This window comes from Crinia signifera, unplaced genomic scaffold, assembly GCF_055691185.1.
Source record: "Crinia signifera unplaced genomic scaffold, ASM5569118v1 HAP2_SCAFFOLD_105, whole genome shotgun sequence".
In the NCBI taxonomy this organism is placed as follows: Eukaryota; Metazoa; Chordata; class Amphibia; order Anura; family Myobatrachidae; genus Crinia; species Crinia signifera.
Genome location: NW_028141999.1, coordinates 102,017 through 123,428, shown reverse-complemented (window position 1 = coordinate 123,428; position 21,412 = coordinate 102,017). Strand labels below are relative to the sequence as shown.

Here is a 21,412-nt window from a genome sequence, read left to right as displayed (position 1 = left end):
CTTGTATCTCACCTACAGCCATACCACATTGGATAGGCCCAACCTCGTCTGATCTTGGAAGCTAAGCAGTGTTGGGCCTGGTTAGTACTTGGGTGGGAGACCACATGGGAACACCAGGTGCTGTAGGTTTTTTCACATTACTGGCAAATTGTTTTTATTCTCTAGCTATTTAGATTGGAAACTTTTTCTTTTTATTGCCAGCACAGACATTTGGAAGAGATCAAACTGACACAATAGCCATCACCTAAAGACTTACCACACTGTTTAGGCCCAATTCCAACTGCTTTTGGCAGCTAAACAGTGTTGAGCCTCTTTAGTAGTTTAATTTAAGACCCCCTGCTAATATCATGTCCTGTAGGTCTTTTTACATTACCAACACATGATTTTTTTCAGTAAGCCAATACAGTTAGGAAACTTTTTTATTAGCTTACCTGGTGATAGAAGTAGAAGAGGGCAAAAAAGTGAATTTAACTCACCTACAGCCATACCACATTGGATAGGCCCAATCTCGTCTGATCTTGGAAGCTAAGCAGTGTTGGGCCTGGTTAGTACTTGGGTGGGAGACCACATGGGAACACCAGGTGCTGTAGGTTTTTTCACATCACTGGCAAATTGTTTTTATTCTCTAGCTATTTATATTGGAAACTTTTTCATTTTATTGCCAGCACAGACATTTGGAAGAGGTCAAACAGACACAATAGCCATCAGCTAAAGACTTACCACACTGTTTAGGCTCAATTCCAACTGCTTTTGGCAGCTAAACAGTGTTGAGCCTCTTTTGTAGTTTAATTTAAGACCCCCTGCTAATATCATGTCCTGTAGGTCTTTTTACATTACCAACACATGATTTTTTTCCGTAAGCCAATACAGTTAGGGAACTTTTGTATTAGCTTACCTGGTGATAGAAGTAGAAGAGGGCAAAAAAGTGCCTGTATCTCACCTACAGCCATACCACATTGGATAGGCCCAATCTTGTCTGATCTTGGAAGCTAAGCAGTGTTGGGCCTGGTTAGTACTTTGGTGGGAGACCACATGGGAACACCAGGTGCTGTAGGGTTTTTCACATTACAGGCAAATTGTTTTTATTCTCTAGCTATTTAAATCTGAAACTTTTTCTTTTTATTGCCAGTACAGACATTTGGAAGAGGTCAAACAGACACAATAGCCATCACATAAAGACTTACCACACTGTTTAGGCCCAATTCCAACTGCTTTTGGCAGCTAAACAGTGTTGAGCCTCTTTAGTAGTTTAATTTAAGACCCCCTGCTAATATCATGTCCTGTAGGTCTTTTTACATTACCAACACATGATTTTTTTCAGTAAGCCAATACAGTTAGGAAACTTTTTTATTAGCTTACCTGGTGATAGAAGTAGAAGAGGGCTAAAAAGTGCCTGTATTTCACCTACAGCCATACCACATTGGATAGGCCCAATCTCGTCTGTTCTTGGAAGCTAAGCAGTGTTGGGCCTGGTTAGTACTTGGGTGGGAGACCACATGGGAACACCAGGTGCTGTAGGTTTTTTCACATTACAGGCAAATTGTTTTTATTCTCTAGCTATTTAAATTGGAAACTTTTTCTTTTTATTGCCAGTACAGGCATTTGGAAGAGGTCAAACAGACACAATAGCCATCACCTAAAGACTTACCACACTGTTTAGGCCCAATTCCATCTGCTTTTGGCAGCTAAACAGTGTTGATCCTCTTTAGTAGTTTAATTTAAGACCCCCTGCTAATATCATGTCCTGTAGGTCGTTTTACATTACCAAAACATGATTTTTTTCAGTAAGCCAATACAGTTAGGAAACTTTTTTATTAGCTTACCTGGTGATAGAAGTAGAAGAGGGCAAAAAAGTGCATGTATCTCACCTACAGCCATACCACATTGGATAGGCCCAATCTCGTCTGATCTTGGAAGCTAAGCAGTGTTGGGCCTGGTTAGTACTTGGGTGGGAGACCACATGGGAACACCAGGTGCTGTAGGTTTTTTCACATTACAGGCAAATTGTTTTTATTCTCTAGCTATTTAAATTGGAAACTTTTTCTTTTTATTGCCAGTACAGACATTTGGAAGAGGTCAAACAGACACAATAGCCATCACCTAAAGACTTACCACACTGTTTAGGCCCAATTCCAACTGCTTTTGGCAGCTAAACAGTGTTGAGCCTCTTTAGTAGTTTAATTTAAGACCCCCTGCTAATATCATGTCCTGTAGGTCTTTTTACATTACCAACACATGATTTTTTTCAGTAAGCCAATACAGTTAGGAAACTTTTTTATTAGCTTACCTGGTGATAGAAGTAGAAGAGGGCAAAAAAGTGCTTGTATCTCACCTACAGCCATACCACATTGGATAGGCCCAATCTTGTCTGATCTTGGAAGCTAAGCAGTGTTGGGCCTGGTTAGTACTTGGGTGGGAGACCACATGGGAACACCAGGTGCTGTAGGTTTTTTGACATTACAGGCAAATTGTTTTTATTCTCTAGCTATTTAAATTGGAAACTTTTTCTTTTTATTGCCAGTACAGACATTTGGAAGAGGTCAAACAGACACAATAGCCATCTCCTAAAGACTTACCACACTGTTTAGGCCCAATTCCAACTACTTGTGGCAGCTAAACAGTGTTGAGCCTCTTTAGTAGTTTAATTTAAGACCCCCTGCTAATATCATGTCCTGTAGGTCTTTTTACATTACCAACACATGATTTTTTTCAGTAAGCCAATACAGTTAGGAAACTTTTTTATTAGCTTACCTGGTGATAGAAGTAGAAGAGGGCAAAAAAGTGCCTGTATCTCAACTACAGCCATACCACATTGGATAGGCCCAATCTCGTCTGAACTTGGAAGCTAAGCAGTGTTGGGCCTGGTTAGTACTTTGGTGGGAGACCACATGGGAACACCAGGTGCTGTCGGTTTTTTCACATTACAGGCAATTTTTTTTTTATTCTCTAGCTATTTAAATTGGAAACTTTTTATTTTTATTGCCAGTACAGACATTTGGAAGAGGTCAAACAGACACAATAGCCATCACCAAAAGACTTACCACACTGTTTAGGCCCAATTCCAACTGCTTTTGGCAGCTAAACAGTGTTGGGCCTCTTTAGTAGTTTAATTTAAGACTCCCTGCTAATATCATGTCCTGTAGGTCTTTTTACATTACCAACACATGATTTTTTTCAGTAAGCCAATACAGTTAGGAAACTTTTTTATTAGCTTACCTGGTGATAGAAGTAGAAGAGGGCAAAAAAGTGCCTGTATCTCACCTACAGCCATACCACATTGGATAGGCCCAACCTCGTCTGATCTTGGAAGTTAAGCAGTGTTGGGCCTGGTTAGTACTTGGGTGGGAGACCACATGGGAACACCAGGTGCTGTAGGTTTTTTCACATTACTGGCAAATTGTTTTTATTCTCTAGCTATTTAGATTGGAAACTTTTTCTTTTTATTGCCAGCACAGACATTTGGAAGAGTTCAAACAGACACAATAGCCATCACCTAAAGACTTACCACACTGTTTAGGCCCAATTCCAACTGCTTTTGGCAGCTAAACAGTGTTGAGCCTCTTTAGTAGTTTAATTTAAGACCCCCTGCTAATATCATGTCCTGTAGGTCTTTTTACATTACCAACACATGATTTTTTTCAGTAAGCCAATACAGTTAGGAAACTTTTGTATTAGCTTACCTGGTGATAGAAGTAGAAGAGGGCAAAAAAGTACCTGTATCTCACCTACAGCCATACCACATTGGATAGGCCTGATCTTGGAAGCAAAGCAGTGTTGGGCCTGGATAGTACTTGGGTGGGAGACCACATGGGAACACCAGGTGCTGTAGGTTTTTTCACATTACTGGCAAATTGTTTTTATTCTCTAGATATTTAAATTGGAAACTTTTTCTTTTTATTGCCAGCACTGACATTTGGAAGAGGTAAAACAGACACAATATCCATCACCTAAAGACTTACCACACTGTTTAGGCCCAATTCCAACTGCTTTTGGCAGCTAAACAGTGTTGGGCCTCTTTAGTAGTTTCATTTAAGTCTCCCTGCTAATATCATGTCCTGTAGGTCTTTTTACATTACCAACACATGATTTTTTTCAGTAAGCCAATACAGTTAGAAAACTTTTTTATTAGCTTACCTGGTGATAGAAGTAGAAGAGGGCAAAAAAGTGCCTGTATCTCACCTACAGCCATACCACATTGGATAGGCCCAATCTCGTCTGATCTTGGAAGCTAAGCAGTGTTGGGCCTGGTTAGTACTTGGGTGGGAGACCACATGGGAACACCAGGTGCTGTAGGTTTTTTCACATTACTGGCAAATTGTTTTTATTCTCTAGCTATTTAAATAGGAAACTTTATCTTTTTATTGCCAGCACAGACATTTGGAAGAGGTCAAACAGACACAATAGCCATCACCTAAAGACTTACCAAACTGTTTAGGCCCAATTCCAACTGCTTTTGGCAGCTAAACAGTGTTGAGCCTCTTTAGTAGTTTAATTTAAGACCCCCTGCTAATATAATGTCCTGTAGGTCTTTTTACATTACCAACACATGATTTTTTTCAGTAAGCCAATACAGTTAGGAAACTTTTTTATTAGCTTACCTGGTGATAGAAGTAGAAGAGGGCAAAAAAGTGCCTGTATCTCAACTACAGCCATACCACATTGGATAGGCCCAATCTCGTCTGAACTTGGAAGCTAAGCAGTGTTGGGCCTGGTTAGTACTTGGGTGGGAGACCACATGGGAACACCAGGTGCTGTAGGTTTTTTCACATTACTGGCAAATTAATTTTATTCTCTAGCTATTTAAATTGGAAACTTTTTCTTTTTATTGCCAGCACAGACATTTGGAAGAGGTCAAACAGACACAATAGCCATCACCTAAAGACTTACCACACTGTTTAGGCCCAATTCCAACTGCTTTTGGCAGCTAAACAGTGTTGGGCCTCTTTAGTAGTTTAATTTAAGACTCCCTGCTAATATCATGTCCTGTAGGTCTTTTTACATTACCAACACATGATTTTTTTCAGTAAGCCAATACAGTTAGGAAACTTTTTTATTAGCTTACCTGGTGATAAAAGTAGAAGAGGGCAAAAAAGTGCCTGTATCTCACCTACAGCCATACCACATTGGATAGGCCCAATCTCGTCTGATCTTGGAAGCTAAGCAGTGTTGGGCCTGGTTAGTACTTGGGTGGGAGACCACATGGGAACACCAGGTGCTCTAGGTTTTTTCACATTACAGGCAAATTGTTTTTATTCTCTAGCTATTTAAATTGGAAACTTTTTCTTTTTATTGCCAGTACAGACATTTGGAATAGGTCAAACAGACACAATAGCCATCACCTAAAGACTTACCACACTGTTTAGGCCCAATTCCAACTGCTTTTGGCAGCTAAACAGTGTTGAGCTGGTTTAGTAGTTTAATTTAAGACCCCCTGCTAATATCATGTCCTGTAGGTCTTTTTACATTACCAACACATGATTTTTTTCAGTAAGCCAATACAGTTAGGAAACTTTTTTATTAGCTTACCTGGTGATAGAAGTAGAAGAGGGCAAAAAAGTGCCTGTATCTCACCTACAGCCATACCACATTGGATAGGCCCAATCTCGTCTGATTTTGGAAGCTAAGCAGTGTTGGGCCTGGTTAGTACTTGGGTGGGAGACCACATGGGAACACCAGGTGCTGTAGGTTTTTTCACATTACAGGCAAATTGTTTTTATTCTCTAGCTATTTAAATTGGAAACTTTTTCTTTTTATTGCCAGTACAGACATTTGGAAGAGGTCAAACAGACACAATAGCCATCACCTAAAGACTTACCATACTGTTTAGGCCCAATTCCAAATGCTTTTGGCAGCTAAACAGTGTTGAGCCGCTTTAGTAGTTTAATTTAAGACCCCCTGCTAATATCATGTCCTGTAGGTCTTTTTACATTACCAACACATGATTTTTTTTAAGTAAGCCAATACAGTTAGGAAACTTTTTTATTAGCTTACCTGGTGATAGAAGTAGAAGAGGGCAAAAAAGTGCTTGTATCTCACCTACAGCCATACCACATTGGATAGGCCCAACCTCGTCTGATCTTGGAAGCTAAGCAGTGTTGGGCCTGGTTAGTACTTGGGTGGGAGACCACATGGGAACACCAGGTGCTGTAGGTTTTTTCACATTACTGGCAAATTGTTTTTATTCTCTAGCTATTTAGATTGGAAACTTTTTCTTTTTATTGCCAGCACAGACATTTGGAAGAGTTCAAACAGACACAATAGCCATCACCTAAAGACTTACCACACTGTTTAGGCCCAATTCCAACTGCTTTTGGCAGCTAAACAGTGTTGAGCCTCTTTAGTAGTTTAATTTAAGACCCCCTGCTAATATCATGTCCTGTAGGTCTTTTTACATTACCAACACATGATTTTTTTCAGTAAGCCAATACAGTTAGGAAACTTTTGTATTAGCTTACCTGGTGATAGAAGTAGAAGAGGGCTAAAAAGTACCTGTATCTCACCTACAGCCATACCACATTGGATAGGCCTGATCTTGGAAGCAAAGCAGTGTTGGGCCTAGATAGTACTTGGGTGGGAGACCACATGGGAACACCAGGTGCTGTAGGTTTTTTCACATTACTGGCAAATTGTTTTTATTCTCTAGATATTTAAATTGGAAACTTTTTCTTTTTATTGCCAGCACTGACATTTGGAAGAGGTAAAACAGACACAATATCCATCACCTAAAGACTTACCACACTGTTTAGGCCCAATTCCAACTGCTTTTGGCAGGTAAACAGTGTTGAGGCTATTTAGTAGTTTAATTTAAGACCCCCTGATAATATCATGTCCTGTAGGTCTTTTTACATTACCAACACATGATTTTTTTCAGTAAGCCAATACAGTTAGGTAACTTTTTTATAACTTACCTGGTGATAGAAGTAGAAGAGGGCAAAAAAGTGCCTGTATCTCACCTACAGCCATACCACATTGGATAGGCCCAATCTCGTCTGATCTTGGAAGCTAAGCAGTGTTGGGCCTGGTTAGTACTTGGGTGGGAGACCACATGGGAACACCAGGTGCTGTAGGTTTTTTCACATTACTGGCAAATTGTTTTTATTCTCTAGCTATTTAAATTGGAAACTTTTTCTTTTTATTGCCAGCACAGACATTTGGAAGAGGTCAAACAGACACAATAGCCATCACCTAAAGACTTACCACACTGTTTAGGCCCAATTCCAACTGCTTTTGGCAGCTAAACAGTGTTGAGCCTCTTTAGTAGTTTAATTTAAGACCCCCTGCTAATATCATGTCCTGTAGGTCTTTTTACATTACCAACACATGATTTTTTTCAGTAAGCCAATACAGTTAGGAAACTTTTGTATTAGCTTACCTGGTGATAGAAGTAGAAGAGGGCTAAAAAGTACCTGTATCTCACCTACAGCCATACCACATTGGATAGGCCTGATCTTGGAAGCAAAGCAGTGTTGGGCCTGGATAGTACTTGGGTGGGAGACCACATGGGAACACCAGGTGCTGTAGGTTTTTTCACATTACTGGCAAATTGTTTTTATTCTCTAGATATTTAAATTGGAAACTTTTTCTTTTTTCTGCCAGCACTGACATTTGGAAGAGGTAAAACAGACACAATATCCATCACCTAAAGACTTACCACACTGTTTAGGCCCAATTCCAACTGCTTTTGGCAGGTAAACAGTGTTGAGGCTATTTAGTAGTTTAATTTAAGACCCCCTGATAATATCATGTCCTGTAGGTCTTTTTACATTACCAACACATGATTTTTTTCAGTAAGCCAATACAGTTAGGTAACTTTTTTATAACTTACCTGGTGATAGAAGTAGAAGAGGGCAAAAAAGTGCCTGTATCTCACCTACAGCCATACCACATTGGATAGGCCCAATCTTGTCTGATCTTGGAAGCTAAGCAGTGTTGGGCCTGGTTAGTACTTGGGTGGGAGACCACATGGGAACACCAGGTGCTGTAGGTTTTTTCACATTACTGGCAAATTGTTTTTATTCTCTAGCTATTTAAATTGGAAACTTTTTCTTTTTATTGCCAGCACAGACATTTGGAAGAGGTCAAACAGACACAATAGCCATCACCTAAAGACTTACCACACTGTTTAGGCCCAATTCCAACTGCTTTTGGCAGCTAAACAGTGTTGAGCCTCTTTAGTAGTTTAATTTAAGACCCCCTGCTAATATCATGTCCTGTAGGTCTTTTTACATTACCAACACATGATTTTTTTCAGTAAGCCAATACAGTTAGGAAACTTTTGTATTAGCTTACGTGGTGATAGAAGTAGAAGAGGGCAAAAAAGTGCCTGTATCTCACCTACAGCCATACCACATTGGATAGGCCCAACCTTGTCTGATCTTGGAAGCTAAGCAGTGTTGGGCCTGGTTAGTACTTGGGTGGGAGACCACATGGGAACACCAGGTGCTGTAGGTTTTTTCACATTACTGGCAAATTGTTTTTATTCTCTTGCTATTTAGATTGGAAACTTTTTCTTTTTATTGCCAGCACAGACATTTGGAAGAGTTCAAACAGACACAATAGCCATCACCTAAAGACTTACCACACTGTTTAGGCCCAATTCCAACTGCTTTTGGCAGCTAAACAGTGTTGAGCCTCTTTAGTAGTTTAATTTAAGACCCCCTGCTAATATCATGTCCTGTAGGTCTTTTTACGTTACCAACACATGATTTTTTTCAGTAAGCCAATACAGTTAGGAAACTTTTTTATTAGCTTACCTGGTGATAGAAGTAGAAGAGGGCAAATAAGTGCCTGTATCTCACCTACAGCCATACCACATTGGATAGGCCCAATTTTGTCTGATCTTGGAAGCTAAGCAGTGTTGGGCCTGGATAGTACTTAGGTGGGAGACCACATGGGAACACCAGGTGCTGTAGGTTTTTTCACATTACTGGCAAATTGTTTTTATTCTCTAGCTATTTAAATTGGAAACTTTTTCTTTTAATTGCCAGCACAGACATTTGGAAGAGGTCAAACAGACACAACAGCCATCACCTAAAGACTTACCACACTGTTTAGGCACAATTCCAACTGCTTTTGGCAGCTAAACAGTGTTGAGCCTCTTTAGTAGTTTAATTTAAGACCCCCTGCTAATATCATGTCCTGTAGGTCTTTTTACATTACCAACACATGATTTTTTTTCAGTAAGCCAATACAGTTAGGAAACTTTTGTATTACCTTACCTGGTGATAGAAGTAGAAGAGGGCAAAAAAGTGCCTGTATCTCACCTACAGCCATACCACATTGGATAGGCCCAATCTTGTCTGATCTTGGAAGCTAAACAGTGTTGGGCCTGGTTAGTACTTGGGTGGGAGACCACATGGGAACACCAGGTGCTGTAGGTTTTTTCACATTACTGGCAAATTGTTTTTATTCTCTAACTATTTAAATTGGAAACTTTTTCTTTTTATTGCCAACACTGACATTTGGAAGAGGTAAAACAGACACAATATCCATCACCTAAAGACTTACCACATTGTTTAGGCCCAATTCCAACTGCTTTTGGCAGCTAAACAGTGTTGAGGCTCTTTAGCAGTTTAATTTAAGACCCCCTGCTAATATCATGTCCTGTAGGTCTTTTTACATTACCAACACATGATTTTTTTCAGTAAGCCAATACAGTTAGGTAACTTTTTTATTAGCTTACCTGGTGATAGAAGTAGAAGAGGGCAAAAAAGTGCCTGGATCTCACCTACAGCCATACCTCATTGGATAGGCCCAATCTCGTCTGATCTTGGAAGCTAAGCAGTGTTGGGCCTGGTTAGTACTTGGGTAGGAGACCACATGGGAACACCAGGTGCTGTAGGTTTTTTCACATTACTGGCAAATTGTTTTTATTCTCTAGCTATTTAAATTGGAAACTTTTTCTTTTTATTGCCAGCACTGACATTTGGAAGAGGTAAAACAGACACAATATCCATCACCTAAAGACTTACCACACTGTTTAGGCCCAATTCCAACTGCTTTTGGCAGCTAAACAGTGTTGAGCCTCTTTAGTAGTTTAATTTAAGACCCCCTGCTAATATCATGTCCTGTAGGTATTTTTACATTACCAACACATGATTTTTTTCAGTAAGCCAATACAGTTAGGAAACTTTTTTATTAGCTTACCTGGTGATAGAAGTAGAAGAGGGCAAAAAAGTGCCTGTATCTCACCTACAGCCATACCACATTGGATAGGCCCAATCTCATCTGATCTTATAAGCTAAGCAGTGTTGGGCCTGGCTAGTACTTGGATGGGAAATCCAGGTGCTGTAGGTTTTTTCACATTACTGGCAAATTGTTTTTATTCTCTAGCTATTTAAATTGGAAACTTTTTCTTTTTATTGCCAGCACTAACATTTGGAAGAGGTAAAACAAACACAATAGTCATCACCTAAAGACTTACCACACTGTTTAGGCCCAATTCCAACTGCTTTTGGCAGCTAAACAGTGTTGAGGCTCTTTAGTAGTTTAATTTAAGACCCCCTGCTAATATCATGTCCTGTAGGTCTTTTTACATTACCAACACATGATTTTTTTCAGTAAGCCAATACAGTTAGTAAACTTTTGTATTAGCTTACCTGGTGATAGAAGTAGAAGAGGGCAAAAAAGTGCCCGTATCTCCCCTACAGCCATACCACATTGGATAGGCCCAATCTCGTCTGATCTTGGAAGCTAAGCAATGTTGGGCCTGGTTAGTACTTGGGTGGGAGACCACATGGGAACACCAGGTGCTGTAGGTTTTTTCACATTACTGGCAAATTGTTTTTATTCTCTAGCTATTTAAATTGGAAACTTTTTCTTTTTATTGCCAGCACAGACATTTGGAAGAGGTCAAACAGACACAATAGCAATCACCTAAAGACTTACCACACTGTTTAGGCCCAATTCCAACTGCTTTTGGCAGCTAAACAGTGTTGAGCCTCTTTAGTAGTTTAATTTAAGACCCCCTGCTAATATCATGTCCTGTAGGTCTTTTTACATTACCAACACATGATTTTTTTCAGTAAGCCAATAAAGTTAGGAAACTTTTTTTATTAGCTTACCTGGTGATAGAAGTAGAAGAGGGCAAAAAAGTGCCTGTATCTCACCTACAGCCATACCACATTGGATAGGCCAAATATCATCTGATCTTATAAGCTAAGCAGTGTTGGGCCTGGTTAGTACTTGGGTGGGAGACCACATGGGAACACCAGGTGCTGTAGGTTTTTTCACATTACTGTCAAATTGTTTTTATTCTCTAGCTATTTAAATTGGAAACTTTTTCTTTTTATTGCCAGCACTAACATTTGGAAGAGGTAAAACAGACACAATAGCCATCACCTAAAGACTTACCAAACTGTTTAGGCCCAATTCCAACTGCTTTTGGCAGCTAAACAGTGTTGAGGCTCTTTAGTAGTTTAATTTAAGACCCCCTGCTAATATCATGTCCTGTAGGTCTTTTTACATTACCAACACATGTTTTTTTTCAGTAAGCCAATACAGTTAGGAAACTTTTTTATTAGCTTACCTGGTGATAGAAGTAGAAGAGGGCAAAAAAGTGCCTGTATTTCCCCTACAGCCATACCACATTGGATAGGCCCAATCTCGTCTGATCTTGGAAGCTAAGCAGTGTTGGGCCTGGTTAGTACTTGGGTGGGAGACCACATGGGAACACCAGGTGCTGTAGGTTTTTTCACATTACTGGAAAATTGTTTTTATTCTCTAGCTATTTAAATTGGAAACTTTTTTCTTTTTATTGCCAGCACAGACATTTGGAAGAGGTCAAACAGACACAATAGCCATCACCTAAAGACTTACCACACTGTTTAGGCCCAATTCCAACTGCTTTTGGCAGCTATAGAGTGTTGAGCCTCTTTAGTAGTTTAATTTAAGACCCCCTGCTAATATCATGTCCTGTAGGTCTTTTTACATTACCAACACATGATTTTTTTCAGTAAGCCAATACAGTTAGGAAACTTTTTTATTAGCCTACCTGGTGATAGAAGTAGAAGAGGGCAAAAAAGTGCATGTATCTCACCCATATCCATACCACATTGGATAGGCCCAATCTCGTCTCATCTTGGAAGCTAAGCAGTGTTGGGCCTGGTTAGTACTTGGGTGGGAGACCACATGGGAACACCAGGTGCTGTAGGTCTTTTCACATTACTGGCAAATTGTTTTTATTCTCTAGCTATTTAAATTGGAAACTTTTTCTTTTTATTGCCAGCACAGACATTTGGAAGAGGTCAAACAGACACAATAGCAATCACCTAAAGACTTACCACACTGTTTAGGCCCAATTCCAACTGCTTTTGGCAGCTAAACAGTGTTGAGCCTCTTTAGTAGTTTAATTTAAGACCCCCTGCTAATATCATGTCCTGTAGGTCTTTTTACATTACCAACACATGATTTTTTTCAGTAAGCCAATAAAGTTAGGAAACTTTTTTTATTAGCTTACCTGGTGATAGAAGTAGAAGAGGGCAAAAAAGTGCCTGTATCTCACCTACAGCCATTCCACATTGGATAGGCCAAATCTCATCTGATCTTATAAGCTAAGCAGTGTTGGGCCTGGTTAGTACTTGGGTGGGAGACCACATGGGAACACCAGGTGCTGTAGGTTTTTTCACATTACTGTCAAATTGTTTTTATTCTCTAGCTATTTAAATTGGAAACTTTTTCTTTTTATTGCCAGCACTAACATTTGGAAGAGGTAAAACAGACACAATAGCCATCACCTAAAGACTTACCACACTGTTTAGGCCCAATTCCAACTGCTTTTGGCAGCTAAACAGTGTTGAGGCTCTTTAGTAGTTTAATTTAAGACCCTCTGCTAATATCATGTCCTGTAGGTCTTTTTACATTACCAACACATGATTTTTTTCAGTAAGCCAATACAGTTAGGAAACTTTTGTATTAGCTTACCTGGTGATAGAAGTAGAAGAGGGCAAAAAAGTGCCCGTATCTCCCCTACAGCCATACCACATTGGATAGGCCCAATCTCGTCTGATCTTGGAAGCTAAGCAATGTTGGGCCTGGTTAGTACTTGGGTGGGAGACCACATGGGAACACCAGGTGCTGTAGGTTTTTTCACATTACTGGCAAATTGTTTTTATTCTCTAGCTATTTAAATTGGAAACTTTTTCTTTTTATTGCCAGCACAGACATTTGGAAGAGGTCAAACAGACACAATAGCAATCACCTAAAGACTTACCACACTGTTTAGGCCCAATTCCAACTGCTTTTGGCAGCTAAACAGTGTTGAGCCTCTTTAGTAGTTTAATTTAAGACCCCCTGCTAATATCATGTCCTGTAGGTCTTTTTACATTACCAACACATGATTTTTTTCAGTAAGCCAATAAAGTTAGGAAACTTTTTTTATTAGCTTACCTGGTGATAGAAGTAGAAGAGGGCAAAAAAGTGCCTGTATCTCACCTACAGCCATACCACATTGGATAGGCCAAATCTCATCTGATCTTATAAGCTAAGCAGTGTTGGGCCTGGTTAGTACTTGGGTGGGAGACCACATGGGAACACCAGGTGCTGTAGGTTTTTTCACATTACTGTCAAATTGTTTTTATTCTCTAGCTATTTAAATTGGAAACTTTTTCTTTTTATTGCCAGCACTAACATTTGGAAGAGGTAAAACAGACACAATAGCCATCACCTAAAGACTTACCACACTGTTTAGGCCCAATTCCAACTGCTTTTGGCAGCTAAACAGTGTTGAGCCTCTTTAGTAGTTTAATTTAAGACCCCCTGCTAATATCATGTCCTGTAGGTCTTTTTACGTTACCAACACATGATTTTTTTCAGTAAGCCAATACAGTTAGGAAACTTTTTTATTAGCTTACCTGGTGATAGAAGTAGAAGAGGGCAAATAAGTGCCTGTATCTCACCTACAGCCATACCACATTGGATAGGCCCAATTTTGTCTGATCTTGGAAGCTAAGCAGTGTTGGGCCTGGATAGTACTTAGGTGGGAGACCACATGGGAACACCAGGTGCTGTAGGTTTTTTCACATTACTGGCAAATTGTTTTTATTCTCTAGCTATTTAAATTGGAAACTTTTTCTTTTAATTGCCAGCACAGACATTTGGAAGAGGTCAAACAGACACAACAGCCATCACCTAAAGACTTACCACACTGTTTAGGCACAATTCCAACTGCTTTTGGCAGCTAAACAGTGTTGAGCCTCTTTAGTAGTTTAATTTAAGACCCCCTGCTAATATCATGTCCTGTAGGTCTTTTTACATTACCAACACATGATTTTTTTTCAGTAAGCCAATACAGTTAGGAAACTTTTGTATTACCTTACCTGGTGATAGAAGTAGAAGAGGGCAAAAAAGTGCCTGTATCTCACCTACAGCCATACCACATTGGATAGGCCCAATCTTGTCTGATCTTGGAAGCTAAACAGTGTTGGGCCTGGTTAGTACTTGGGTGGGAGACCACATGGGAACACCAGGTGCTGTAGGTTTTTTCACATTACTGGCAAATTGTTTTTATTCTCTAACTATTTAAATTGGAAACTTTTTCTTTTTATTGCCAACACTGACATTTGGAAGAGGTAAAACAGACACAATATCCATCACCTAAAGACTTACCACATTGTTTAGGCCCAATTCCAACTGCTTTTGGCAGCTAAACAGTGTTGAGGCTCTTTAGCAGTTTAATTTAAGACCCCCTGCTAATATCATGTCCTGTAGGTCTTTTTACATTACCAACACATGATTTTTTTCAGTAAGCCAATACAGTTAGGTAACTTTTTTATTAGCTTACCTGGTGATAGAAGTAGAAGAGGGCAAAAAAGTGCCTGGATCTCACCTACAGCCATACCTCATTGGATAGGCCCAATCTCGTCTGATCTTGGAAGCTAAGCAGTGTTGGGCCTGGTTAGTACTTGGGTAGGAGACCACATGGGAACACCAGGTGCTGTAGGTTTTTTCACATTACTGGCAAATTGTTTTTATTCTCTAGCTATTTAAATTGGAAACTTTTTCTTTTTATTGCCAGCACTGACATTTGGAAGAGGTAAAACAGACACAATATCCATCACCTAAAGACTTACCACACTGTTTAGGCCCAATTCCAACTGCTTTTGGCAGCTAAACAGTGTTGAGCCTCTTTAGTAGTTTAATTTAAGACCCCCTGCTAATATCATGTCCTGTAGGTATTTTTACATTACCAACACATGATTTTTTTCAGTAAGCCAATACAGTTAGGAAACTTTTTTATTAGCTTACCTGGTGATAGAAGTAGAAGAGGGCAAAAAAGTGCCTGTATCTCACCTACAGCCATACCACATTGGATAGGCCCAATCTCATCTGATCTTATAAGCTAAGCAGTGTTGGGCCTGGCTAGTACTTGGATGGGAAATCCAGGTGCTGTAGGTTTTTTCACATTACTGGCAAATTGTTTTTATTCTCTAGCTATTTAAATTGGAAACTTTTTCTTTTTATTGCCAGCACTAACATTTGGAAGAGGTAAAACAAACACAATAGTCATCACCTAAAGACTTACCACACTGTTTAGGCCCAATTCCAACTGCTTTTGGCAGCTAAACAGTGTTGAGGCTCTTTAGTAGTTTAATTTAAGACCCCCTGCTAATATCATGTCCTGTAGGTCTTTTTACATTACCAACACATGATTTTTTTCAGTAAGCCAATACAGTTAGTAAACTTTTGTATTAGCTTACCTGGTGATAGAAGTAGAAGAGGGCAAAAAAGTGCCCGTATCTCCCCTACAGCCATACCACATTGGATAGGCCCAATCTCGTCTGATCTTGGAAGCTAAGCAATGTTGGGCCTGGTTAGTACTTGGGTGGGAGACCACATGGGAACACCAGGTGCTGTAGGTTTTTTCACATTACTGGCAAATTGTTTTTATTCTCTAGCTATTTAAATTGGAAACTTTTTCTTTTTATTGCCAGCACAGACATTTGGAAGAGGTCAAACAGACACAATAGCAATCACCTAAAGACTTACCACACTGTTTAGGCCCAATTCCAACTGCTTTTGGCAGCTAAACAGTGTTGAGCCTCTTTAGTAGTTTAATTTAAGACCCCCTGCTAATATCATGTCCTGTAGGTCTTTTTACATTACCAACACATGATTTTTTTCAGTAAGCCAATAAAGTTAGGAAACTTTTTTTATTAGCTTACCTGGTGATAGAAGTAGAAGAGGGCAAAAAAGTGCCTGTATCTCACCTACAGCCATACCACATTGGATAGGCCAAATATCATCTGATCTTATAAGCTAAGCAGTGTTGGGCCTGGTTAGTACTTGGGTGGGAGACCACATGGGAACACCAGGTGCTGTAGGTTTTTTCACATTACTGTCAAATTGTTTTTATTCTCTAGCTATTTAAATTGGAAACTTTTTCTTTTTATTGCCAGCACTAACATTTGGAAGAGGTAAAACAGACACAATAGCCATCACCTAAAGACTTACCAAACTGTTTAGGCCCAATTCCAACTGCTTTTGGCAGCTAAACAGTGTTGAGGCTCTTTAGTAGTTTAATTTAAGACCCCCTGCTAATATCATGTCCTGTAGGTCTTTTTACATTACCAACACATGTTTTTTTTCAGTAAGCCAATACAGTTAGGAAACTTTTTTATTAGCTTACCTGGTGATAGAAGTAGAAGAGGGCAAAAAAGTGCCTGTATTTCCCCTACAGCCATACCACATTGGATAGGCCCAATCTCGTCTGATCTTGGAAGCTAAGCAGTGTTGGGCCTGGTTAGTACTTGGGTGGGAGACCACATGGGAACACCAGGTGCTGTAGGTTTTTTCACATTACTGGAAAATTGTTTTTATTCTCTAGCTATTTAAATTGGAAACTTTTTTCTTTTTATTGCCAGCACAGACATTTGGAAGAGGTCAAACAGACACAATAGCCATCACCTAAAGACTTACCACACTGTTTAGGCCCAATTCCAACTGCTTTTGGCAGCTATAGAGTGTTGAGCCTCTTTAGTAGTTTAATTTAAGACCCCCTGCTAATATCATGTCCTGTAGGTCTTTTTACATTACCAACACATGATTTTTTTCAGTAAGCCAATACAGTTAGGAAACTTTTTTATTAGCCTACCTGGTGATAGAAGTAGAAGAGGGCAAAAAAGTGCATGTATCTCACCCATATCCATACCACATTGGATAGGCCCAATCTCGTCTCATCTTGGAAGCTAAGCAGTGTTGGGCCTGGTTAGTACTTGGGTGGGAGACCACATGGGAACACCAGGTGCTGTAGGTCTTTTCACATTACTGGCAAATTGTTTTTATTCTCTAGCTATTTAAATTGGAAACTTTTTCTTTTTATTGCCAGCACAGACATTTGGAAGAGGTCAAACAGACACAATAGCAATCACCTAAAGACTTACCACACTGTTTAGGCCCAATTCCAACTGCTTTTGGCAGCTAAACAGTGTTGAGCCTCTTTAGTAGTTTAATTTAAGACCCCCTGCTAATATCATGTCCTGTAGGTCTTTTTACATTACCAACACATGATTTTTTTCAGTAAGCCAATAAAGTTAGGAAACTTTTTTTATTAGCTTACCTGGTGATAGAAGTAGAAGAGGGCAAAAAAGTGCCTGTATCTCACCTACAGCCATTCCACATTGGATAGGCCAAATCTCATCTGATCTTATAAGCTAAGCAGTGTTGGGCCTGGTTAGTACTTGGGTGGGAGACCACATGGGAACACCAGGTGCTGTAGGTTTTTTCACATTACTGTCAAATTGTTTTTATTCTCTAGCTATTTAAATTGGAAACTTTTTCTTTTTATTGCCAGCACTAACATTTGGAAGAGGTAAAACAGACACAATAGCCATCACCTAAAGACTTACCACACTGTTTAGGCCCAATTCCAACTGCTTTTGGCAGCTAAACAGTGTTGAGGCTCTTTAGTAGTTTAATTTAAGACCCTCTGCTAATATCATGTCCTGTAGGTCTTTTTACATTACCAACACATGATTTTTTTCAGTAAGCCAATACAGTTAGGAAACTTTTGTATTAGCTTACCTGGTGATAGAAGTAGAAGAGGGCAAAAAAGTGCCCGTATCTCCCCTACAGCCATACCACATTGGATAGGCCCAATCTCGTCTGATCTTGGAAGCTAAGCAATGTTGGGCCTGGTTAGTACTTGGGTGGGAGACCACATGGGAACACCAGGTGCTGTAGGTTTTTTCACATTACTGGCAAATTGTTTTTATTCTCTAGCTATTTAAATTGGAAACTTTTTCTTTTTATTGCCAGCACAGACATTTGGAAGAGGTCAAACAGACACAATAGCAATCACCTAAAGACTTACCACACTGTTTAGGCCCAATTCCAACTGCTTTTGGCAGCTAAACAGTGTTGAGCCTCTTTAGTAGTTTAATTTAAGACCCCCTGCTAATATCATGTCCTGTAGGTCTTTTTACATTACCAACACATGATTTTTTTCAGTAAGCCAATAAAGTTAGGAAACTTTTTTTATTAGCTTACCTGGTGATAGAAGTAGAAGAGGGCAAAAAAGTGCCTGTATCTCACCTACAGCCATACCACATTGGATAGGCCAAATCTCATCTGATCTTATAAGCTAAGCAGTGTTGGGCCTGGTTAGTACTTGGGTGGGAGACCACATGGGAACACCAGGTGCTGTAGGTTTTTTCACATTACTGTCAAATTGTTTTTATTCTCTAGCTATTTAAATTGGAAACTTTTTCTTTTTATTGCCAGCACTAACATTTGGAAGAGGTAAAACAGACACAATAGCCATCACCTAAAGACTTACCACACTGTTTAGGCCCAATTCCAACTGCTTTTGGCAGCTAAACAGTGTTGAGGCTCTTTAGTAGTTTAATTTAAGACCCCCTGCTAATATCATGTCCTGTAGGTCTTTTTACATTACCAACACATGTTTTTTTTCAGTAAGCCAATACAGTTAGGAAACTTTTTTATTAGCTTACCTGGTGATAGAAGTAGAAGAGGGCAAAAAAGTGCCTGTATTTCCCCTACAGCCATACCACATTGGATAGGCCCAATCTCGTCTGATCTTGGAAGCTAAGCAGTGTTGGGCCTGGTTAGTACTTGGGTGGGAGACCACATGGGAACACCAGGTGCTGTAGGTTTTTTCACATTACTGGAAAATTGTTTTTATTCTCTAGCTATTTAAATTGGAAACTTTTTTCTTTTTATTGCCAGCACAGACATTTGGAAGAGGTCAAACAGACACAATAGCCATCACCTAAAGACTTACCACACTGTTTAGGCCCAATTCCAACTGCTTTTGGCAGCTATAGAGTGTTGAGCCTCTTTAGTAGTTTAATTTAAGACCCCCTGCTAATATCATGTCCTGTAGGTCTTTTTACATTACCAACACATGATTTTTTTCAGTAAGCCAATACAGTTAGGAAACTTTTTTATTAGCCTACCTGGTGATAGAAGTAGAAGAGGGCAAAAAAGTGCATGTATCTCACCCATATCCATACCACATTGGATAGGCCCAATCTCGTCTCATCTTGGAAGCTAAGCAGTGTTGGGCCTGGTTAGTACTTGGGTGGGAGACCACATGGGAACACCAGGTGCTGTAGGTTTTTTCACATTACTGGCAAATTGTTTTTATTCTCTAGCTATTTAACCCCTTCCCGACATTTGACCTACATGGTCATGGTCGGGATGTACTTCCCGACACATGGCATAAATGTACGTCATGCATTTAAAGTGTCACCGCCTCTATAGACGCGGTGACAGAGGGGAGATGGCTGCTGTCCCCCCCCATCGGCGATCGCTGCGATTGGCTGTTCAAATGTGAACAACCAATTGCAGCGTTTTCTGTGTACCGGCGAATAACGGCGCTCGTTGACACAGGGATCGGTGGTGATTGGTGCTGTTAAGTACAGCACCAATCACCACCGGGTGTAAAGGGGTCACTGGTGGTCACCCCACCTCACCCCACCTGCCCCCAAGGCTGTGATTGGTCCGTCCGACCGACGGACCAATCACAGCCATTGCACCTCAGTGAAAGTAACGGAGACCGCCCTGCCGCCGCCATTCCGGTCAGGAACAGCGTGCAGAGCGGTCTCCGTGCCCATCTGTCCCCCTATCTGACCTATCTGACCTCGATCAGCGTTGGTGGTGTGGTGGCATCCGTGCTGCCTGCTGCCTGCTTCTGCTGCTGCAGCATCATAGTAAAATATAATTTTGTCTCTCCTGCCCCCTGTGGCTGATTGCAGTGCAGACGGGCTTAACCCTCTGCACTGCTTTTTTTCCTGCCCCCCATTTGTGCTGATCAGTATTAACTGTCCCCCTATCTGACCTATCTGACCTCGATCAGCGTTGGTGGTGTGGTGGCATCCATGCTGCCTGCTGCCTGCTTCTGCTGCTGCAGCATCATAGTAAAATATAATTCTGTCTCTCCTGCCCCCTGTGGCTGATTGCAGTGCAGACGGGCTTAACCCTCTGCACTGCTTTTTTTCCTGCCCCCCATTTGTGCTGATCAGTATTAACTGCCCCCCTATGTGACCTATCTGACCTCGATCAGCGTTGGTGGTGTGGTGGCATCCGTGCTGCCTGCTGCCTGCTTCTGCTGCTGCAGCATCATAGTAAAATATAATTTTGTCTCTCCTGCCCCCTGTGGCTGATTGCAGTGCAGACGGGCTTAACCCTCTGCATTGCTTTTTTTCCTGCCCCCCATTTGTGCTGATCAGTATTAACTGATCAGCAACTTTTTTGGGGTGCAGGTTTTTTTTTTTATATATACCCCGCCTGCTGCCCCTCACTGCTAATCAGTGTTGCATCACTGATCAGCATTTTTTTTTTTTTTTTAGGGTGCTGTGGGGTCTTTTTTTGAATTTTTTTTTTACACCCACGGTGATTTTGTGGGTGTCCTGTGGCCGCTGAGCGCTGATCAGTGACGTACATCACTGATCAGCATTTTTGGCACAGGGTTGATCTAATTTTTTTTTTGGATCAAATTCCTGTTGCCTTTGACTGATCAGCAGTTTTTTTAAATTTTTTTTTTTTTTAGGGTGCTGTGGGGTCTTTTTTTTAAATTTGTTTACACCCACGGTGATTTTGTGGGTGTCCTGTGGCCGCTGAGCGCTGATCAGTGACGGACGTTACTGACCAACATCTGTGCTCAATTTTTGGCGCAGGAGCTTTTTTTTTTTTTCTTTTAACCCCTTCAAGGTTGTACCAAAAGCTACCTTGAAGCTGCTGCCCCTTAAGTGCACTTACACGTGTTAAAGCACTACATACACACTACATACCCCCCGTGTTGAAATAAAGTTTGTACCCCCCCTACACTATACACGTGTTGAAACACTACAATTACACAAACACAAAAATAATAAAAATGTCCCAATCATCCCAAAGACTGTTTTCAGCGGAGGAGGCATATGCCCTTATTGCCTCTGACACAGCCAGTGATGTA

The 21,412-nt window shown here is 40.4% G+C and overlaps 29 non-coding genes and 14 pseudogenes across 29 annotated transcripts; all 43 read left to right on the top strand.

Annotated features, from left to right (window-relative positions):
* Window positions 1–10: 10 nt before the first annotated feature.
* Window positions 11–129, top strand: LOC146051888 (5S ribosomal RNA). Its single transcript, XR_014467065.1, has one exon. It is a non-coding gene; the product is annotated as a 5S ribosomal RNA (ribosomal RNA).
* Window positions 130–474: 345 nt separating this feature from the next.
* LOC146052042 (5S ribosomal RNA) lies at window positions 475–593 on the top strand. The gene has a single exon (XR_014467185.1). It is a non-coding gene; the product is annotated as a 5S ribosomal RNA (ribosomal RNA).
* A 345-nt stretch (window positions 594–938) lies between these two features.
* Window positions 939–1,057, top strand: LOC146052010 (5S ribosomal RNA). Its single transcript, XR_014467176.1, has one exon. It is a non-coding gene; the product is annotated as a 5S ribosomal RNA (ribosomal RNA).
* A 345-nt stretch (window positions 1,058–1,402) lies between these two features.
* LOC146051856 (5S ribosomal RNA) lies at window positions 1,403–1,521 on the top strand. Its single transcript, XR_014467037.1, has one exon. It is a non-coding gene; the product is annotated as a 5S ribosomal RNA (ribosomal RNA).
* Window positions 1,522–1,866: 345 nt separating this feature from the next.
* LOC146052030 (5S ribosomal RNA) lies at window positions 1,867–1,985 on the top strand. The gene has a single exon (XR_014467184.1). It is a non-coding gene; the product is annotated as a 5S ribosomal RNA (ribosomal RNA).
* A 345-nt stretch (window positions 1,986–2,330) lies between these two features.
* On the top strand, window positions 2,331–2,449 carry LOC146051894 (5S ribosomal RNA). Its single transcript, XR_014467071.1, has one exon. It is a non-coding gene; the product is annotated as a 5S ribosomal RNA (ribosomal RNA).
* A 345-nt stretch (window positions 2,450–2,794) lies between these two features.
* Window positions 2,795–2,913, top strand: LOC146051959 (5S ribosomal RNA). Its single transcript, XR_014467130.1, has one exon. It is a non-coding gene; the product is annotated as a 5S ribosomal RNA (ribosomal RNA).
* A 346-nt stretch (window positions 2,914–3,259) lies between these two features.
* On the top strand, window positions 3,260–3,378 carry LOC146051805 (5S ribosomal RNA). Its single transcript, XR_014466991.1, has one exon. It is a non-coding gene; the product is annotated as a 5S ribosomal RNA (ribosomal RNA).
* A 345-nt stretch (window positions 3,379–3,723) lies between these two features.
* On the top strand, window positions 3,724–3,832 carry LOC146052105 (5S ribosomal RNA; annotated as a pseudogene).
* A 345-nt stretch (window positions 3,833–4,177) lies between these two features.
* Window positions 4,178–4,296, top strand: LOC146052018 (5S ribosomal RNA). The gene has a single exon (XR_014467183.1). It is a non-coding gene; the product is annotated as a 5S ribosomal RNA (ribosomal RNA).
* Window positions 4,297–4,641: 345 nt separating this feature from the next.
* LOC146051771 (5S ribosomal RNA) lies at window positions 4,642–4,760 on the top strand. Its single transcript, XR_014466960.1, has one exon. It is a non-coding gene; the product is annotated as a 5S ribosomal RNA (ribosomal RNA).
* Window positions 4,761–5,105: 345 nt separating this feature from the next.
* LOC146051975 (5S ribosomal RNA) lies at window positions 5,106–5,224 on the top strand. The gene has a single exon (XR_014467144.1). It is a non-coding gene; the product is annotated as a 5S ribosomal RNA (ribosomal RNA).
* Window positions 5,225–5,569: 345 nt separating this feature from the next.
* On the top strand, window positions 5,570–5,688 carry LOC146051850 (5S ribosomal RNA). Its single transcript, XR_014467032.1, has one exon. It is a non-coding gene; the product is annotated as a 5S ribosomal RNA (ribosomal RNA).
* Window positions 5,689–6,034: 346 nt separating this feature from the next.
* Window positions 6,035–6,153, top strand: LOC146051887 (5S ribosomal RNA). Its single transcript, XR_014467064.1, has one exon. It is a non-coding gene; the product is annotated as a 5S ribosomal RNA (ribosomal RNA).
* Window positions 6,154–6,498: 345 nt separating this feature from the next.
* LOC146052125 (5S ribosomal RNA) lies at window positions 6,499–6,607 on the top strand (annotated as a pseudogene).
* Window positions 6,608–6,951: 344 nt separating this feature from the next.
* LOC146052004 (5S ribosomal RNA) lies at window positions 6,952–7,070 on the top strand. Its single transcript, XR_014467171.1, has one exon. It is a non-coding gene; the product is annotated as a 5S ribosomal RNA (ribosomal RNA).
* Window positions 7,071–7,415: 345 nt separating this feature from the next.
* Window positions 7,416–7,524, top strand: LOC146052104 (5S ribosomal RNA; annotated as a pseudogene).
* A 344-nt stretch (window positions 7,525–7,868) lies between these two features.
* LOC146051893 (5S ribosomal RNA) lies at window positions 7,869–7,987 on the top strand. Its single transcript, XR_014467070.1, has one exon. It is a non-coding gene; the product is annotated as a 5S ribosomal RNA (ribosomal RNA).
* Window positions 7,988–8,332: 345 nt separating this feature from the next.
* LOC146052012 (5S ribosomal RNA) lies at window positions 8,333–8,451 on the top strand. Its single transcript, XR_014467178.1, has one exon. It is a non-coding gene; the product is annotated as a 5S ribosomal RNA (ribosomal RNA).
* Window positions 8,452–8,796: 345 nt separating this feature from the next.
* LOC146052021 (5S ribosomal RNA) lies at window positions 8,797–8,915 on the top strand (annotated as a pseudogene).
* Window positions 8,916–9,261: 346 nt separating this feature from the next.
* On the top strand, window positions 9,262–9,380 carry LOC146051957 (5S ribosomal RNA). Its single transcript, XR_014467128.1, has one exon. It is a non-coding gene; the product is annotated as a 5S ribosomal RNA (ribosomal RNA).
* A 345-nt stretch (window positions 9,381–9,725) lies between these two features.
* LOC146051935 (5S ribosomal RNA) lies at window positions 9,726–9,844 on the top strand. The gene has a single exon (XR_014467108.1). It is a non-coding gene; the product is annotated as a 5S ribosomal RNA (ribosomal RNA).
* A 345-nt stretch (window positions 9,845–10,189) lies between these two features.
* On the top strand, window positions 10,190–10,296 carry LOC146052129 (5S ribosomal RNA; annotated as a pseudogene).
* A 345-nt stretch (window positions 10,297–10,641) lies between these two features.
* On the top strand, window positions 10,642–10,760 carry LOC146051770 (5S ribosomal RNA). The gene has a single exon (XR_014466959.1). It is a non-coding gene; the product is annotated as a 5S ribosomal RNA (ribosomal RNA).
* Window positions 10,761–11,106: 346 nt separating this feature from the next.
* Window positions 11,107–11,225, top strand: LOC146052088 (5S ribosomal RNA; annotated as a pseudogene).
* A 345-nt stretch (window positions 11,226–11,570) lies between these two features.
* On the top strand, window positions 11,571–11,689 carry LOC146051838 (5S ribosomal RNA). Its single transcript, XR_014467021.1, has one exon. It is a non-coding gene; the product is annotated as a 5S ribosomal RNA (ribosomal RNA).
* A 346-nt stretch (window positions 11,690–12,035) lies between these two features.
* Window positions 12,036–12,154, top strand: LOC146052098 (5S ribosomal RNA; annotated as a pseudogene).
* Window positions 12,155–12,500: 346 nt separating this feature from the next.
* On the top strand, window positions 12,501–12,619 carry LOC146052056 (5S ribosomal RNA; annotated as a pseudogene).
* A 345-nt stretch (window positions 12,620–12,964) lies between these two features.
* LOC146051769 (5S ribosomal RNA) lies at window positions 12,965–13,083 on the top strand. Its single transcript, XR_014466958.1, has one exon. It is a non-coding gene; the product is annotated as a 5S ribosomal RNA (ribosomal RNA).
* Window positions 13,084–13,429: 346 nt separating this feature from the next.
* Window positions 13,430–13,548, top strand: LOC146052014 (5S ribosomal RNA). The gene has a single exon (XR_014467180.1). It is a non-coding gene; the product is annotated as a 5S ribosomal RNA (ribosomal RNA).
* A 345-nt stretch (window positions 13,549–13,893) lies between these two features.
* Window positions 13,894–14,012, top strand: LOC146052020 (5S ribosomal RNA; annotated as a pseudogene).
* A 346-nt stretch (window positions 14,013–14,358) lies between these two features.
* LOC146051955 (5S ribosomal RNA) lies at window positions 14,359–14,477 on the top strand. Its single transcript, XR_014467126.1, has one exon. It is a non-coding gene; the product is annotated as a 5S ribosomal RNA (ribosomal RNA).
* A 345-nt stretch (window positions 14,478–14,822) lies between these two features.
* Window positions 14,823–14,941, top strand: LOC146051934 (5S ribosomal RNA). Its single transcript, XR_014467107.1, has one exon. It is a non-coding gene; the product is annotated as a 5S ribosomal RNA (ribosomal RNA).
* Window positions 14,942–15,286: 345 nt separating this feature from the next.
* LOC146052126 (5S ribosomal RNA) lies at window positions 15,287–15,393 on the top strand (annotated as a pseudogene).
* A 345-nt stretch (window positions 15,394–15,738) lies between these two features.
* On the top strand, window positions 15,739–15,857 carry LOC146051768 (5S ribosomal RNA). The gene has a single exon (XR_014466957.1). It is a non-coding gene; the product is annotated as a 5S ribosomal RNA (ribosomal RNA).
* Window positions 15,858–16,203: 346 nt separating this feature from the next.
* LOC146052087 (5S ribosomal RNA) lies at window positions 16,204–16,322 on the top strand (annotated as a pseudogene).
* Window positions 16,323–16,667: 345 nt separating this feature from the next.
* On the top strand, window positions 16,668–16,786 carry LOC146051837 (5S ribosomal RNA). Its single transcript, XR_014467020.1, has one exon. It is a non-coding gene; the product is annotated as a 5S ribosomal RNA (ribosomal RNA).
* Window positions 16,787–17,132: 346 nt separating this feature from the next.
* LOC146052097 (5S ribosomal RNA) lies at window positions 17,133–17,251 on the top strand (annotated as a pseudogene).
* A 346-nt stretch (window positions 17,252–17,597) lies between these two features.
* On the top strand, window positions 17,598–17,716 carry LOC146052055 (5S ribosomal RNA; annotated as a pseudogene).
* Window positions 17,717–18,061: 345 nt separating this feature from the next.
* LOC146051767 (5S ribosomal RNA) lies at window positions 18,062–18,180 on the top strand. Its single transcript, XR_014466956.1, has one exon. It is a non-coding gene; the product is annotated as a 5S ribosomal RNA (ribosomal RNA).
* A 346-nt stretch (window positions 18,181–18,526) lies between these two features.
* Window positions 18,527–18,645, top strand: LOC146052013 (5S ribosomal RNA). Its single transcript, XR_014467179.1, has one exon. It is a non-coding gene; the product is annotated as a 5S ribosomal RNA (ribosomal RNA).
* Window positions 18,646–18,990: 345 nt separating this feature from the next.
* Window positions 18,991–19,109, top strand: LOC146051836 (5S ribosomal RNA). The gene has a single exon (XR_014467019.1). It is a non-coding gene; the product is annotated as a 5S ribosomal RNA (ribosomal RNA).
* A 346-nt stretch (window positions 19,110–19,455) lies between these two features.
* LOC146052099 (5S ribosomal RNA) lies at window positions 19,456–19,574 on the top strand (annotated as a pseudogene).
* The last annotated feature ends 1,838 nt before the right edge of the window (window positions 19,575–21,412 follow it).